This window comes from Dromiciops gliroides, chromosome 3 (assembly GCF_019393635.1).
Source record: "Dromiciops gliroides isolate mDroGli1 chromosome 3, mDroGli1.pri, whole genome shotgun sequence".
NCBI classification, from domain to species: Eukaryota; Metazoa; Chordata; class Mammalia; order Microbiotheria; family Microbiotheriidae; genus Dromiciops; species Dromiciops gliroides.
In genome coordinates, this window is record NC_057863.1 from 459,830,770 (window position 1) to 459,849,165 (window position 18,396).

Below are 18,396 nucleotides of genomic sequence, written 5' to 3' on the forward strand. Positions count from 1 at the left end.
AAAGGAGCTGTGAGAAGTGACTTCTTAGCCAATTCAGCTTCATAGTTTCTTTTCTATTGTCTGAGATAATAATGGTGACAGAGGAAAAAGAGGTTGTTTAGCTTTACTCTGAATTTAAACTAGTTTTCAATTATTTCACCCAAACATTGAGCCATGATGCAGCAGTCAAATCTAAGAATGGAACCTTATCATTTAGTGACATTTTTTGCTCTCTGGTGTTGAATTCTTAAAATGAATTTACTATCATTCAGGTAGAAGATACAAAAGACATTTGCTGTTGATTCATTTTTGTTGCTTTACTTTGGAAGCGAAGAACAGTGCTAAAGGTAAGGCTTCTTTTTGGTGCTTTGAGATCTATCATGGTCCCTATTTAGTTTACCTCAGGCCTTGAACATCATGATTTCCTATGATTTTTATTTCCTGTTTAGTTGTTTATATAACATTTTGATTTAGTTCTTGGTTTTTGCTTGTTTGTTCCCAGATATCCTTTCATGATGGTTATACAACTAGACTGAGGTCTTCAGCTCCCATTGGATTGATGGGTCAGTCAAATGCCCTCTCCCCAGAGGATAGCCTGCAGGAAAGCTGCTGTCTTATTGTTGTTATTTGTAGCTTCATGTGGATCATTTTATTAGTTTTTCTCCAGCTCCAACTCCCTGCTGATGTAATCACAGGAAGCAAATGTCCTGTTTGAACCGGGAGAAGAAATGAGCTCAATTTGTTTTTTTCTTGATACCATGTTATTAGCAAATTAAGCAGTAACGAAAGTGACTTGTCCGTTCTTTCCCATTCACTCCATGTAGAAACCTAAGACGTCAAGTGAAAAGAGTTCAGCCTCTTCATTCTACAGGTGAGGAGCCTGGAGTATGGGAAAGATGAGTGACTAACTTGAGGTCACATAATTGGTAGGTGACAGATCTGGGAATTAAACCCAGGTCTTTGACTGCAAGGTACCAGTGGTCTTCCTACTATACTGCGCTTGTCATCCATCACCAGACAGTTCCCTGTTTCTGATTCTTGAGTTCTCCCTGATAGTGTTCTCATGGATGGGAAGGATTTTTTTCATTTTTTTTCTACCCATTAGGCATCTTCTGAGTTGAGGAGCTCCAATACATACCGATCTAATATGCTAATCAATGCATCAATTAACAAGCATAACTTTGGAAGTGCCTACTATGTGCCAGGTACTCTGTAAATGGTAAAATAATTCTCAGCCAATATCCAAGTGTCTCTCAACAGTCTCAGGTTTTCTTTGTCCTATGATTTTGCACGTAAAAAAAAAAGGCCTCACTACTTGTGGACTGATCTGCTTCTGAGGGAATTCTGACAACAAGAGAAAAACTTAAAGTACTAAAGTAGTTAAAGTACTAAATAGTGTCTTGATTAATAAAAAAAGAAAATCACAAATTCTTTTGAAAAGATTTTTTTTTTAGTTTTTTTTGGTTTTGGTGAGGCCAATTGGGGTTAAGTGACTTGCCCAGGGTCACACAGCTAGTAAGTGTTAAGTGTCTGAGGCCGGATTTGAACTCAGGTATTCCTGACTCCGAGGGCCGGTGCTCTATCCACTGCGCCACCTAGCTGCCCCTGAAAAGATTTTTAAGGACATTACTAGACTAAGGTAAATGCGGCAGAATGCTAGTACCACGGTTTTATGAATAAATGTATTTTATCTTCCCAAACATGACTATACTTTCTATCATGTGGAAAATAGTCTTATGTATAGCTTGTATATGTATAGTACAATATGTTAACTTAGATATCATGGCATCAGTTGTAAGGTACTAGGTTTATACTTAAAAGACTCAGGAAGCATGATTTTTGCATGCTTCCTCTGATATTGTGTGTGATCTGGGAATATTATATAATCTTTCTGAGCCTTAATATTCTTATCTGTAAAATCGAGATTAACAATAACTCTGGTACCTACTTCATGGTATGGTTGGGCTCAAGTATATATAGAAAGTACTTTGCAAACTTTAAAGGACTATATAAATGTCATTATTTATCTTTTGTGAATATCTTATTTATAAATGGCATGCTATTTAGATATAAACAAATGATTATGCAATACAGTATGCATTTTTGCCCTTTGTCTTATAGTACTTTCAGTGTTATACCAGAGAAAGGCTCTTTTACATAAAGATCTCTTCCTCCATCACAAACCAAGTTGCAGAAATATCAGAATGATTTGGTGATAAAATAGAGAAAAAGCAGACCAATGAATTGGGTATGCAATTAAAAAAAAACTAGAGAAAGAAGAAATTTAAAGTCCTTAATTAAACAGCAAATTGGAAATCCTAAAAAATCAAAAGGTGAGATTATTAAAATTGAATGTAAGAAAGTCATTGAATTAACAAATAAAACCTAGAAGTTGGTTAGTTAATATAACTTAAAAAAGAGCAAACCAAATCACTTATGAAAAATGAAAAGGTTGAATATGCCACTAATGAAGATGAAATCAAAGCAATTATAGGCAGTTATTTTGCCCAATTATATGCCAATAAATTTAACAATTTAAATGAAGTGGAAGAATACTTACAAAAATGTAAACTGCCTAAATTAACAGAAGAGAAAATGGAATATCTAAATAAATCTATTTTAGAAAAAGGAATTGAACAGGCCATAAATGAGCTTCCTAAGGGAAGAAAAAAAGCATTAAGACCAGATGGATTTACAAGTGAATTCTATCAAACATTTAAAGATCAATTTATTCCAATATTAAGTGAATTATTTGGAATAATAGGCAAAGAATAAGTCTTGCCAAACTCATTTTATGAAACAAATATGGTGCTGATGCCTAAACCAGGAAGAGAAAAACAGAGAAAGTTATAGAACAATTTCATTAATGAGTATGGATGCAAAAATTAAAAATAAAATAGGAGACTACAACAATATATCACTGAGATTATGCATGGTGAACAAGTGGGATTTACATAAGGAATGCAGGAATGGTTTAACATAAGGAAAGCTATTAAAATAATTGATTGTATCAATAACAAAAGTAATAAAAGTCAAATGATTATATCAGAAAAAACTTGTAACAAAAGACAATACTCATTCCTATTTTAAAAAAAACACACTTGATAGCATAGGTGTAAATGGATTTTTCCTTAAAATGATAAGAAGCACCTACCTAAAACCATCGTCAAGCATTATTTGAAATAGGGATAGGCCTAGAAGCCTTTCCAATAAGATTAGGAGTGAAACAAGGATGCCCATTATCAATAATATTATTCAATCTTGTATTAGAAATGCAAGCAATAGTATTAAGAGAAGAAAAAGAAATTGAAGGAATCAGAATGGGAAATTTAAAACTTATCTCTTTTTGCAAAATGATATGATGATATAATTGGAAAATCCTAGAGATTTCATTAAGAAGTCAAATGAAACAATACTTTATCAAAGTAGCAGGATATAAAGTAAACCCATATAAATCATCAGCATTTCTATGTCACCAACACCTTGCAAGAAGAGATTGTAAGAGATATCCTATTTAAAATAACTGTAGACAATATAAAATACTTGGGAGTATACCTGCCAAGACAAACCCAGGAAGTACATGAACATAATTATAAAACATGTTTTATACAAATCAAGGTCAGATGTAAGTAATTGGAAAAAAAATTAACTACTTATGGCTGGGCACAGCCAATACACTAAAATGACAACTCTACTTAAACTAATCTACTTATTCAAATTCATCCCAATTAAATTACAATTTTTTTTTTTTTACCGAATTAGAAAAAAATTCATTTGGAAGAATAACAGTTCAGAATATCAAAGGAGGGTAGCTAGGTGGCGCAGTGGATAGAGCACCAGCCCTGGGAATTCAGGAGTACCTGAGTTTCAAATCCGCCTCAGACACTTGACACTTACTAGCTGTGTGACCCTGGCAAGTCACTTAACCCTCATTGCCCCACTTAAAAAAAAAAAGAATATCAAAGGAATTAATGGAAAAAAAGTGTAAAGGAAGGAGGATTAGCGTACCATATCTTAAACTATATTATCGGGGACAGTTAGGTGGCACAGTGGATAAAGCACTGGCTTTGGATTCAGGAGGATCTGAGTTCAAATCTGGTCCCAGACACTTAACACTTACTAGCTGTGTGGCCCTGGGCAAGTCACTTAACCCTCATTGCCCTGCAAAAAAACCCCACAAAAATAAAACCAAATAAATTATATTATAAATCAGTAATTATCAAAATTATCTGGCACTAAGAGATAGCAAGGTAATCAGTGGAGCAGTGTAGACATACAATGTACTGTAGTAAATTATTATAATAACCTTGTGTTTGGCATATGTAAAGATTTAAGCTTTGAAGATAGGAATTCATTATTTGGTTTAAAACTATTGGAAAACTGGAAAGCAGTCTGTCAGAAATTGGGCATGAGGGGGCAGCTAGGTGGCACAATGGATAGAGCACCAGACCTGGATTCAGGAGGACCTGAGTTCAAATCCGGCCTCAGACACTTAACAATTACTAGCTGTGCAACCCTAGGCAAGTCACTTAACCCCAATTGCCTCAAAAAAGAAGAAAGAAAGAAGAAAGAAAGAAAGAAAGAAAGAAAGAAAGAAAGAAGAAAGAAAGAAAGAAAGAAAGAAAGAAATTGGGCATAGGCCAATATCTGACACCATTTACCAAAATAAAGTCAAAATGGATACATGACCTAGATTTAAAGAGAAATATCATTAAAAAATCATAAGAAATGGAAAATATTACCTGTCAGACTTATGGATAGAATATTCTATTAATAAACAAGAGAAAGCATTGTGAGGTGTAAAAATGGATAATTTTGATTACATTAAATTAAAAAGGGGTTGTACAAATGAAAACCAATATAGCCAAAATTAGAAGGAAAGCAGAAAATTGAGGGGAATTTTATACAGTATCTTAGGTAAAGGTCTTACATCTCAAATAATTAGAAAAACTGTCAAATTTATAAAAATAGGAGTCATCCACCGAATTGATAAATGGTCAAAGGATGTGAACTCAAAGTTTTTGGAAGAAGAAATCAAAGATAAAGATATATTTCTTTTATCTTTGATTTTTATACATTAAATTAATTATATGTAGTCATTTGAAACAACATATATTGATTATAGTCATATGAAAATACTCTAAATCTTTATGATTAGAGAAAAATTAAAACAACTTTGAGGTAACATCTCACACCTATCGGATTGGATAAGATGATAAAGGAGAAAATGACAAATGTTGGAAGAGATATGGAAAAAATGGGACACGAATACACTGTTGGTAAAACTATGAACTAATCTGACCATTTTGAAGAGCAATATGGAATTATGCCCAAAGATTTATAAAACTATATATACCCTTTGACCCAGCAATACCCCTATTAGATTTGTTTCCCAAGGTGATAAGGGAAAAAGGAAAAGAAGCTATATATTCTAAAATATTTATAGCAGCTCTCTTTATGATGGGAAAGAACTAGGAACTGAGGGGATGTCCATTAATTGGGGAATGGCTACACAAGTTTGTGGCATGTGATTGTAATGGTATACTACTCTTTTGTAAGAAATGATGACCTGGTCGATTTTAGAAAAACATGGAAAGACTTTCAGGAAACAAAGAAGAATGAAATGAGCAGAACCAAGAGCATATTGTACATAGTAAGAGCAATATTGTTCAAAGAACAACTGTGAATGACTAAGTTATTTCAAGTATTATAAATATTCAAATCAACTACAAGTGACCTGTGAAGGAAAATGCCATCCACCTCCAGAGAAATAACTGATAAATAAAAGTATGTAAAGTATGGTTTTATATATACATACACGCAAAATACATACATGCATACAAAAATACATACGTGCATACATATCTGTGTTTAATGGAAACCTCTAGTGTGGGGAAGAAGAAAGGAAAAACTATGTAGTGCAAGCAGAGATCAAAAGAAAACTCATAAGGAAGCCCAGAAAAGCAGAGTATCTTGGAAAACAATGAAGTATTTATTACATAGTTTTTTTTTAAAAAGTAAACAGTTTGAAATGGAGATTCATGGTTGCACATTTACTCCTTTCTTTGTGTCATGCTATGTAAATGGATTTTTAAAAATGAATTTAAAAAATCTAGAATTTATTTCGTGAGGATCAGTAAATCAGTGTTAGTGTGGATGAGGCAAGCAAGCTTCCTTTTTATTTGTTGTACCAGGAAGGCTAAGGAGTGGGCAGATGTAAGGAAAAATGGCGAGGGGATACAGGCTGAAGAAACAATTTGAAGAAGAGAGGGAGATTTGAAAAAGGGGAAGTTTGTCAGAGAGAGATTTCCAGCAGGGGTACACAGTGTCTTAAACTGCTATTTTGAGGTCAGACTTAAACATTCAAAGTTGATTCAGAACATCATCTCAAGTCTGGGAGATTCTAAGTATTTCAAAGTAAGAAAAAATAACCTACCACCTGTTGTGAAAATTTCTAAGTCCAACGAAGGAAAAGAATCAGTGAAGTCTCCAAGCCATAGAAAATAGGTTTATTGAGAGAGGGTACCTGTCTCACAATAAAGCCAGCGTCAATTCTAGGACTCAAAGACCCTGAGTAGTGTCACTCAGCTGCTTTTATACCTGTATGAGGCTTAAATGCCTATATACCTTACTATTTTTAGATAGACCCCTCCCAGAAACACCATTTACACTACACCATTCAAGTGATGTTTAGACAACAAATCTTCATTGAATATTGGAAACCTCAGTCTTATGCAAAATTATGTAATCTAACTCGTGGATCCACCATAGTGGAACTTACATACAGTGCTAGAAACCACAGTTGAAAGAATGGGATGGTGAAATCCATCAACACCATCCACCTCCAAAGGTAACTTTTCTCAAATTCTGATTGGTCCAGAGTAACTGTTTTTAGTATCAAGCTGATTGGTGGATACCTAAACACAGTGGATTAAACTAATGGTTTCAATTATGTGGTTTCTGCATCAATCTAACATATAGCATATACACAAACTCTACAAATACCTATCTTACTTATTCTATTATTATCTGCATGAGCTACTGAAGAATATCACTAAGGAATAGGCTAAATACTGACTATTACCATAGTTAAATCTCTTATATCTAAGGGTTGGGGAAAATCTCACTCACACACCAAATACCTGGAATTTCTCATCAGTGATCAAGAAGACAAAAGGTAAGCTAAAAAGAAGTTTTTATCTTTAAAATATAATCCAGAATGAGTTGCCATTATGTGCACTATGGGCATTGGCAGGATGAAACATGTGACACATAAATTGAGGAGGAGAAACTGAGTAAAGATTGTCATCATAGAAATGGATGCCTGAGCGGGAGAGGGAAGAAGCTTGGGATGTGTACTCTACTGGTATCCTTGTACTGTGAAAAGAACCAGAGGAAGGTCTCCAGGATTGGGGCCCTCCGTGGTGGATTTTCTGAATAACACAGACAAGTTTGGATTTGGGCACAGGATAGACAGGCATGAAAGGGTCATGATCTGAATGGTTGGAGGGAAGAACCCTCTTCAGTGAGATCACAGGTACTTTGAAGTATTGAAAATACTCCATAATGGCTAAAAGCAGGCCATTCTCATGTCCCCTATGTCCTTTCCAAATTCTACTTCTATAACATTTCCCACTTTGACTACAGAAGGGTAGAATATCCTCCTTATAGCACTCCAGTGGTATTATGCTCTCAGTGAACTTGATTGGCCTGTTTGGCTTCTCATTTTTTGAATTAGTGTGAGGAATTAAGAAAGGATGAATCAATCCTTTTTGAGGAAGCAAGGCAGTTCAACTGGAGGGAGATGAAGATATGTAGTAAGCCATGAGAAGCTACCAATAGCTGTCAGTACCACATACTAATCTTATGTAGTAGTATAAGATAGTGGCTTAGGTAGTATAATTTAGTTGGGTTCATTAACCAATTCTTTCCCTTATGTCCCTACTCATCCCCTTGGGCAAATTGAAAATGTTTGAAACTGACTCAGCTTGTATAGCTTCACCTCATGTCTGACGTGTCACTTCATTACCCTGATAAGCTAATGCCAATAAGATGCATTCACTCTTTGGACTGGTTTTTGTATAATTGGTTTTTTTCTTTATTTAAAAATAGGGAGGAGGGCAGAATAACCAGAAATGATTATGATATAAAAAAAGCAGCAGGAAAACTTGTAAGAAAGAATGGAAGGAAGGAAGGGAGGGAGGAAAGGAGGGAAAAAGAAAGAAATGAGTGATCAGAATAGCTTTCAAACCTATTTCTGCTCCAAATGTAGAGGCAACATGAAAGCGTTTTTCTAAAAGTGACTTTCAGGAATATGCTGGAGACAGCTTCTGTCTGGCTAGTGAGTTGATGGTTAAATTGTCAGTGGTGAACATTTTATACCTTGGAAATCAGCATCTACTTTTGCCTTCTCAGAGGAGACAATTTTTATAACTTTGTAGTTTAATCCTTAAGGACTCTAGGAGATCATTTTAGGCCAGTGGGGGGGGGGGGAATTGGGAGGATGGGGGAAGGGGGGAGAGATTTTAGGGCAAACAAGACTATTGTTAGCTTTTCAGGTTTTGCCACACCACTTCCTCTCCATGCAGTTGGCTGCTTCAATTCCTCAAAATGGAATTGTCCTTTCTTTTGTAGTGTAAACCAGTAGATTATGTTAAGGCCAAGCCAGTCACAGAGAACTTGCATTAAATGTTCTCTCCTCTCACCTGTAAAAAGATGGAGTTGAACTTCCTGATCTTTTCAGGCCCCTTCCAACTCTCTGGGAGGAAGTAGCAAGGTTTTCTTTCTTTCTTTTTTTCTTTTCTTTTCTCTCAAAATCCTGTTCTTACCTACCTTAAATTTGAAAAAAAAAAAAAAGCAATGTTAGGGCAATAAATGTTTAACAACGAGTTCTCCAGAGAGAAAAATGCTGCTAGACACACCTTTAAGCTTAATCTGCATTTTAAACATCTCCATCATTTTCTTAAATTTAGACAAACAACAACACAATAAAGCAAGCTTTGATCTGTATCATTTTCTGATTTCCAGGGTATAAATGCTCACATTGACAATTTAACAATTGATTCGCTAACTTAGTAGAAGCTGACTCCATCACACTCCTGAAAGATGCTTTAAGGAAATAACCTATATTAAATTTCTAGGTGTATTAGGGGAGGGGAGAGTGAGGGCAGAAGGGAGATAATTTGGAACTCATTTTAAAAAAATGAATGTTACAAATTGTCTTTACATGTAATTGGAAAAAAATACCATTAAGAATGTATTCAGAATCCAGCCTCAGACACTTAACACTTACTAGCTGTGTGACCCTGGGCAAGTCACTTAACCCTCATTGCCCAGCAAAAAAAAAAAAAGAATGTATTCAGAGGGCAGCTAGGTGGCATACTGGATAAAGCACCAACCCTGGATTCAGTAGGACCTGAGTTCAAATCCAGTCTCAGACACTTGACACTTACTAACTGTGTGACCCTGGGCAAGTCACTTAACCTTCATTGCCCTGCAAAAAAAAAAAATATATATATATATATATATATTCATGTTGACTCAGTATTGATAACAGAAGTAGCTTTGAAGGCTATTTTGGTCATAGAACTCCAGCACTAACTGATCCTAATGAATACATTAGTTTTTCTTTCTTTCTTTCTTACAAGTTTTTCTGCTGCCTTTCTTTTTATATCACAGTCAGTTTTGCTATTCTTCTCCCTCCCCAATAAAGTAAAAAACAAAAAACAAAACATTAAACAAAAACAATCCAGTGACTGCATCTGCTAATGTATGCAATAGTATTTCTCATTAGTCTTTCACCTCTCCTCAGAGAAAGGAGATGTGTTTCCTTTATCATCAGTTCTCCAGCATCATTTTTTTCAGTTACTCAGAATTCATCTTCCTTTTTAATGTACATTTTTGGAATCATTAAGAATATTGTTCTTTTGAGCACCGGCCCTGGATTCAGGAGGACCTGAGTTCAAACCTGGCCTCAGACACTTAACACTTACCAGCTGTGTGACCCTGGGCAAGTCACTTAACCTCAATTGCCTCACTTAAAAAAAAAAAAGAATATTGTTCTTTTGACTCTGCTTTGTTTACTCTGCATCAGTTCACAAGTCTTTCCAAATTTCTCCAAGCTTCTTGTATTCATTTCAGTTCAATTCAAAAAGCATTTAATAAGCCCATACTGCATGCTAGTCACTGTCATAGGTGCAGAGATATAAAAAGAAAAATGAAATGGTCTCTGTCTTCAAGGAACTCACATTTTATTGGAGGAAAGCACACATCCACGGATAAGGAAATAGAAAAATGAAAAGAAATTTCTAATGTTAGAAGGAGAACATTGCTAACTGTTGGGATCAGGAGAGGCTTCTAATAGGAGGTTCCATATGAGCTGAACTTTAATATAGAAAGCCACAGACTCTTTGAGAAATCTATGACATTCAGTCAATAAAGCAGGAGGTAAAATTCCATGTATAGAGAACAACCAGCATGTCAGTGTTTCTGGAATATAAAGCATGTGAAAGAGAAGAATGTCAGTAATGCTGAGGTGAGTTGGATCTGAACAGCAACAGACTTTAAATGACAAACCCAGGATCTATTCCATAGAAATATTCTATCACATTCATATACCACATTGTCTTCAACCATATTTTTAGCAATGGGCAGCTATTTTGTTTCTAGTTCTTTGCTACCACAAAAAGTCCTACTTGGCCAAGATGGTAGAGTAAAGAAGGAACCCGCTGAAGCCCTTCCAAATTTTCCCTCCAAACAACTAGATAACCACCTCCAAATTGTTCCAGGATCAGAAAAGCATATTACCAGGCCAATAGGAAAGGTCTGTCTTACCTGGGTGGGAGGGGAGTGGGTCCAAGGCTGCAAGAGCAGCATTTGCAGGGGCAGCAAAAGTGGCAACAGGGCACCTGTGGCAGGGCTCTAAGCCTGGGGCAATCCACCAGTGAGGCCCCGCCCTTCTGCAAACCAGTGGCCCTCTGGGCAAGTGAGCAGTCTGGGCCAGCATAGCAAGGGCCTACCCCACCAGACCCAAGGACCTTGATCCCACTGCTGACCAGTAGTAAAGCCCTACCCAGAGCCCCAGCACAAAAATTTGGGACAGTGCAGGACTAGAGACCAACTTTCACATAAAAAAAACATGACATGTCACAAAAGGGCATAAATAATGAACAAACCCCCCCCAAACCCAAAAAACAAGAAAAAGCTTGACTACAGAAAGTTACCATGGTGATGGGGGGGCGGGGGGGGGTGCGAGGTCAAGGCATAAACTTAGAGGAGGATGATAGTGACAAAATGGCTATAGGTAAAGCTTAGAAAAAAATAATTTGGTTTCAATCCCCAAAAAAGTTCTTGGAAGAGCTTAAAAGAATTTAAAAAAGCAAATTAGAGAAGTAGAAGTAATTGCAAAATAAATGACAGTAATGAAAGAGAATTGTGAAAGAAGAGTCAATGGCATGGGGAAAGAAATACAAAAATTTACCAAGGAAAATAACTCCCTAAAAACCAGAATTGGCTAGAAGTAAAAGGAAGTACAATGGGTCACTGAAGAAAATAATTCCTTAGAAAATAATGACTCTATGTATGAGACATCAAGATACAATAAAGACAAAAAAGTAAAAAAAAAAAAGAAGAAAATGTGAAATTTCTCATTAGAAAAATTGATCCCGAAAATAAATCCAGGAGAGATAATCTAAAAATTATTGGACTACCCGAAAGCTGTGATTTAAAAAAAAAAAAAGCCTGGACAATATCTTTCAAGAAATTATCAAAGAAAACTGCTCTGATATATCAGAACCAGAAGGCAAAATAGAAATAGAAAGAATCCACTGATCACTCAGGTGTGGTGGGGTTAGGAAGTGAGAACATCTTAAATAGTAAGGAAAAGATCTGAATTGAGTGAAAACGGGAAAAATTTGCACAAAGTAATGAAGAGCAGAATGAGCAGAACCAAGAGAACACTGTATACAGAAATAACAATATTATTTCAGGAATGACTTTGAGTGAATAAGTTATTTTGACTATCATAAATACCCAAATTAACCATAAAGGACAAAAGAAGATCCTGTCTGTATCCAAAGAAAGAACTGATAATTATATGCATGTATAGAATAATTATATATTTATATATGCACATATATATGGAATTTTTATTAAGTTGGTGTTTAGGTTTTCTAAAGACAAGAACTTTATCATGATCATTATTGTCATCAAAGAATCATTAGAGTGTACATATATATATGCTCTCTATTATATATATATACATGCATATCTATATATCTATATCTATTTGTTTTGTTTTGTTTCTAATGGTGGCCCTCTTTAGGGTGGGGGAAATTTATATGATAATTTTGTATATTTGAAAGGAATAGCAAGGGTTTTTTTTTTGTAGTTTCATGTGTAATCATTTTCTTTTTTTTTTTTTTTTTAGTGAGGCAATTGGGGTTAAGTGACTTGCCTAAGGTCACACAGCTAGTAAGTGTTAAGTGTCTGAGGCCGGATTTGAACTCAGGTCCTCCTGAATCCAGGGCCGGTGCTCTATCCACTGCGCCACCTAGCTGCCCCCATCTTTTCTATTGTTGTACTATGCTATGGAAATGCTTATTTTATTCCATAAATTTAAAATAAAATAAATTTTAAAATATAAAGCCTGAAGGCTAAGTAATGTGGTAATTAAAAATCCTTTAGCTTTCAAGTCTGAGAGCTTAATAAATGTAATCTATTACAATTATCTTTAAATAATCTAAAAAGCAGAAAATCCACACAAGGATAGTTGAATAAGCTAGACGAGAACAGCAAACATTTATTAAACGTCTCCAATGTGCAGCTCAATCTGTATTGGATTTAGTGCTCAGACCTTTAACCTGAAAAGCTTATATAACAGGGCAGAAAAATTCCTCTTATTAAACAGCAAATCTTTAAATGTCAAGGGTTGGGATAAGGAAGCAGGCTAGGAAGGAAAGAATACTGAGGTAATGGGCTTCAAGGCATTTCTGTTCACAGGTCCCCAGCTGGAGTTTTTGTTAACTTGATGTCTAGATTTGTAAAGACAAGATCTTTATAATAATGAAAACCGTCATCAAAAAATCATAGACATAGAGCAGAAGAGCACCTCAGAGGCCCTAGTCCAACCCTCTCATTTTAAAACTGAGCAACCGAGGCTCAGAGAGGTCAAAGCACCTTGAAGGTCAAGTAGGAAGCATCAGAAGTGGGATTTGAACCTTGCTGACTGCTACTGCTCTCTCCTGTACCAAACTGCCTCCCTAGGTTCCCAAGAACAATAATCTAGTTTGTTTCTTCTCTGCTGCCCTCTAATTGCACAGGGAGAAGAACCTCATCCTACCACACCATGGCAATTGATAAATTTGGTTCGGCAAAGCTGTTTCTCAGTCCTTGCCAACAGACCTGACTAAATAAGATGATCCGTGATGTAGTATAGAGATTCTGATTCAGGACATATCCTGCATAATAAAATTGATTCCATGTACTTGTTCTTTTACCAGTCTGTGTTTATTGTAAAAATGGTGTGTTATGGTATTCTTATAACTATGTTTAGATGTAACATATGTAGAAAGATGCTATCTGCATCCAGGGAATGAACTGATAAAAAGAAGTAGGTATAGAATATTTCAACACACATATATGTGGATATGTATATCTATGTGTATACACACATGCATGTACATGTGTTTGTACATATATGTATATAAAGATATTATATACACAAACATGTTTTGTGTATACACATATAAATACATATACACATGTATGTGTATACATATACACACATATACACACGTATATGGTACCTATTTATGTCCCCTTGTGGAGGGGGAAGGGAAGAAAAAGAAGGGAAAGAAAAGAAATTATATGACAACTTTGTAGTATATTTAAAAGAAATAGCAAGTTGCACACAGTAGATTTGCAGTTTCATGTGCAATTGTCTTTTTTATTGTACTATGTTATGGAAATGCTTGTTTTATTCCATAAATTAAAAATAAAAGAAAATTTAAAAATTAAAGTAATATATATATATAATAGGATTAAAATATGTGTTTTTGAAGTATAAGGTTTTATTTTGTGCTCTTTATTTTTTGCAAGCAAGATTACAGAGAAGGATGGTCAAAAGCACTTCTTTTACGAACTAGAGTCTGTTAATAGTTGAATTTAATTTGACAGACATTTATGAGGCAGTGACAATTAAACAGTCCCTGACCCCAGAAACTTGCATTCTGCTAATGGGATGCAGAATGTATGCCAATAAGTAAATGAAAGGTAGGAAAACAAGGTCAAAGGAGCAATAGATCAAGGTGCATGGCTCAAGGTCCACATTTCAGAGGAGATTAGAGAACTAGAAGACAACTAGTTTTGGTAGGTGAATGAATGGGTTTAGTGAAGAAGGGCAGCTTGAGATGGGTCAGCTCAGGAATTTGGCCTTCACAACTACAAGGGAGGGCAATGACAATTGGGTTGCAACGGATTTAGTGAGTTTGTGTGGGAGCAGTGGCAACTCAAGGAGGGTAGAGGGGAAAAAGCCTCAGAGTCAGAGAACCTGGGTTTGAATGCTGGTTCTGCTACTTACTACCTGTTTTACCTTGGACAAGTGACTTCACCTCTTTTGATCTCATTTTGCCATCTATAAATTGAGCGCATTTGGCCTAATGACCTCTGAGAGGTCCCTTTTAGGACTAACTATGATCTCAGGTATCATAATGCTCATAATACAGAGCTTTTGATATGCTGATTCAGTGTTTTGGTCAATGAAATAGCACTTGCTAATTCAATCCAGCAATAAACATTTATTAAGCACCTATTCTGTGCCACACTATGTACTAACTGCTGCTGATACAATGAAAGGCAAAAAAACCAGTACCTGACCCCCAAGGAGCTCACAGTTGATTGGGAGAGACGGCATGCAACCAATTATGTACAAAAAAGACAGTTACAAGCTAAATCAGCCATAATAAACAGGGAGAGAAGGCACTAGCATTAAGTGGGAGAGGGACTGGGAAAGGCTTTTTTGTAGAGATGAGAAGGGAGAGCATCCCATATAAGGGGGCACAACCCATGAAAACACACAGAGAGTGTCATGTGAGAGGAACTAGAGAAGCCAATGTCACAGGATTATAGTGTACATGGTGAGGGGGAAGGGTGTAAATTGTAAGAATACTGAAAAGATAGGAAGGGGCAAGGCTATGGAGTACTTTATAGTTTTTTGGGGGGTGGGGGGAGCAATGAGGGTTAAGTGACTTGCCCAGGGTCACACAGCTGGTAAATGTCAAGTGTCTGGGGTCAGATTTGAACTCAGGTCATCCTGAATTCAGGGCCACTGCTTTATCCACTGTGCCACCTAGCTGCCCCTATGGAGCACTTTATAAGCCAAACAGAAGATTTGATATTTGATCTTGGAGGCAATAAGAAAACAATGAGTTTATTGAATGTGGAGGGTGTGGTGGGGGAGGATGCATTTTAAAAAGATATATTTGATAACTAAGTAGAGTTGAGTTGGAAACATATGGTTAATATACTTAATAGTATGCCATATACACTCATGAGATATCAAAGATAAAAGGGCAAAGGGTGGCCAGTAAGGTTTAAGTGAAAATTACTGCAAGAGATGCTGCTTCTTGTGATTGGGAGATCCTGTCTGGTGCCTGTGGAACTTATAAGCTTTCCTCACGTACTTAGCCCACAGTCTGTATGTAATTATTTTGAATAGGAAAGACTAACTTCGATAGGGCACATGATATTGTTCAGGTTGCAAATGTTTAATTCTGTCACATAAGGATGGTTTTGAAAATGTTTTCTGAGTCTCCTGTAAAATATGTCAAAAGTTTCACTGTCAAATGTGTTCTTGGCATTAGCAGGCGAGCTAGCAGGTGAGCTAGCAGGTGAGCAAGACTCCATTTGAAGGTATGATGGGTGTATGAAAGCTTTGATGAAAATTTAATACAATAAGGGAAAATTGATTGAGAAGAAAATACTTAATCTGGAAAAATTTTAACAACGTTGCAAAATGAGGGGAGATGGGGGAGGGACACATTGACTTTTGACTGATAGAATAACTCTGCCAATTCCGTCTTGTGAAGGTTTATTATTTACGCTGAGTGACTCTTGCAATCTTCAATATTGCAAAATAGAGATTTAAAAACAACATCTCTTTTCTCTTTAAATGGTTGTCTTAAAATTTAACGAGGTCCATGGCTTTAACTTTTTGCCAACTGCAGCAACCCCATAATATGGCCCGGGGATGGCATCATTCCCAGGCCATATGGTCGATTGTGAAGACTGTGGTAAAAGGTCACAGGATAAGATGTTGGCCCCTTGGAAACAGAGCATTATGGCAGAAAAATACAGAGGAGAGCCTTCAACTCACTTCCATATCTTGTCAGGTTTCAATATTCAAATGAGATCATAAACTTTAGGTCAGGAAAAATTCTAAGGAATCACCTAGTCAGAGGGCCCTTAATTTGTTTTTGTGTGATGGCCAGTCTGTTGAAGCCTATGGAACTCTTCTCCAATAGACAGATACATCTAGCACTTAATATGTGCTCGGTACTGTGATAAGCACTGAGAATACAAATATGATTATCCCTCCCACATTGTGTCTTTCCTCATCACAGTTTCAATATATTGTGGGTCGGCATAAGAAAGGAGTCTACCTGCCAGGACAAACCCAGGAACTCTATGACTTACATTATAAAGCAATTTTCATTTAGAATTTTATTTTCTAAAGTATATGTATAAACAAATTTTGAGATCAATTTTTTAAAACTTTGTGTTCCAACTTCTCTTCTTCCCTCCCTTCCCACTTCCCACCCCCAAGAACTCAAGCAATTCAATATAAGTTATGCATGAGTAGTCATAGAAAATATCCCCTAAACATTAGCTAGGTTCTGAGAGAAAACAGTTAAAAAACAAAACTTCAGATTAAGGAATTGTCAAAGAAAAAAATTTTTAAATGTGTTTCAATTTGTTTTCAGATACCATCCGTTCTTTCTCTGTAAATGGGTTGCAATTTTAATAAGTCCTTCAGGGTTATATTGGATCATTGCCTTGCTGAAAATAACCATATGCTTCCCAGCAGATAATTTTACAGTATTGCTGTTGTTTTGTATACAGTACATTTTACTCTGCTTCAGGTCATGCAGGTCTTTCCAGGTTTTTCTGATAGCATCCTGTTCATCATAACTTTTTTATAGTACCTTAAACTGGACAAAGAATTTTCTTCACAATAGTCCAACAAAGTATCTACCATACATTTTGCCATTATAGTCAATCATAATAACTATTTCCCTCCATCTTATTCCCTTCCCATGATATTTACTCTATTTTCTATCTTCTTTTACCCTATTCCTCCTCAAAAGTGTTTTGCTTCTGACTGTTCCCTCCCCCACTCTGCCCTCCCTTCTTTCACCCTTCCCTCCTTATCCTCTTCCCCTCCTACTTTCCTGTAGAGTTAAATAGATTACTCCTCCCAATTGGGTGTGATTTTATTCCCTCCTTGAGCTCACTCTGATGAGATTAAGGTCTTTGAGCTAATTCTATGCTCTAAATTTTTCTTCTTCCCTCCCTCCTCAACCTTCCCTATGAAATCAAGAGATTCGGTATGTCATACTTGTGGAGTTATGCAGAACATCTTCACCTTCCTCAAAAGTGTTTTGCTTTTTACTGCTCTCTTCTCCAATCTGTCCTTCCCTCCTTCCCCTCTTCTCTCCCCACCCCTTAACTCCCTCCCCTCTCACTTTCTCTCAGGGCAAAAATATATTACGATACCCACTTGAGTATATATGTTATTCCCTCTTTGAGCCACTTCTGATGATAGTAAGGTTCACTCATTCCCCCTCTCCTTCCCCCTCTTCCCCTCCCCTCCATAAGCTTTTTTCTTGATTCCTTCATGTGAACTACCTCTCCCCAGTCCACATCTCTCCTTCCCTTCCCCCAGTCTATTCCTTCTACCCCATAACCCTATTTTAAAGATGTCATCATGGATTAGCTAGGTGGCACAGTGGACAAAGCACCAGCCCTGGACGCAGGAGGCTCTGAGCCCAAATCTGGCCCCAGACATAAGACATCCCACCCTGTTTGACTAACAAAGAACAAAACATAAATGCTTTACAGATATCATCCCTTCATATTCAGTTCAGTCCTGTGTCCTCTGTGAATTACTTACTGAGAAAGTTCTTATGAGTTCAAAGCATTATCTTCCCATGTAGGAATGTAAACAGTTTAATCTCATGAATTCTTTTTTCCTGTTTACCTTTTTATGCTTCTGTAGGGTCTTATATTTGAAAGTCAAATTTTCTATTCAGTTCAGGTCTTTTCATCACAAATTCCTGAAAGTTCTCTTTCTTAATGAAGCCCCAATTTTCCTCTGAAAGGTTATACTCAGTTTTGCTGGGTATGTTATTCTTGGCTATA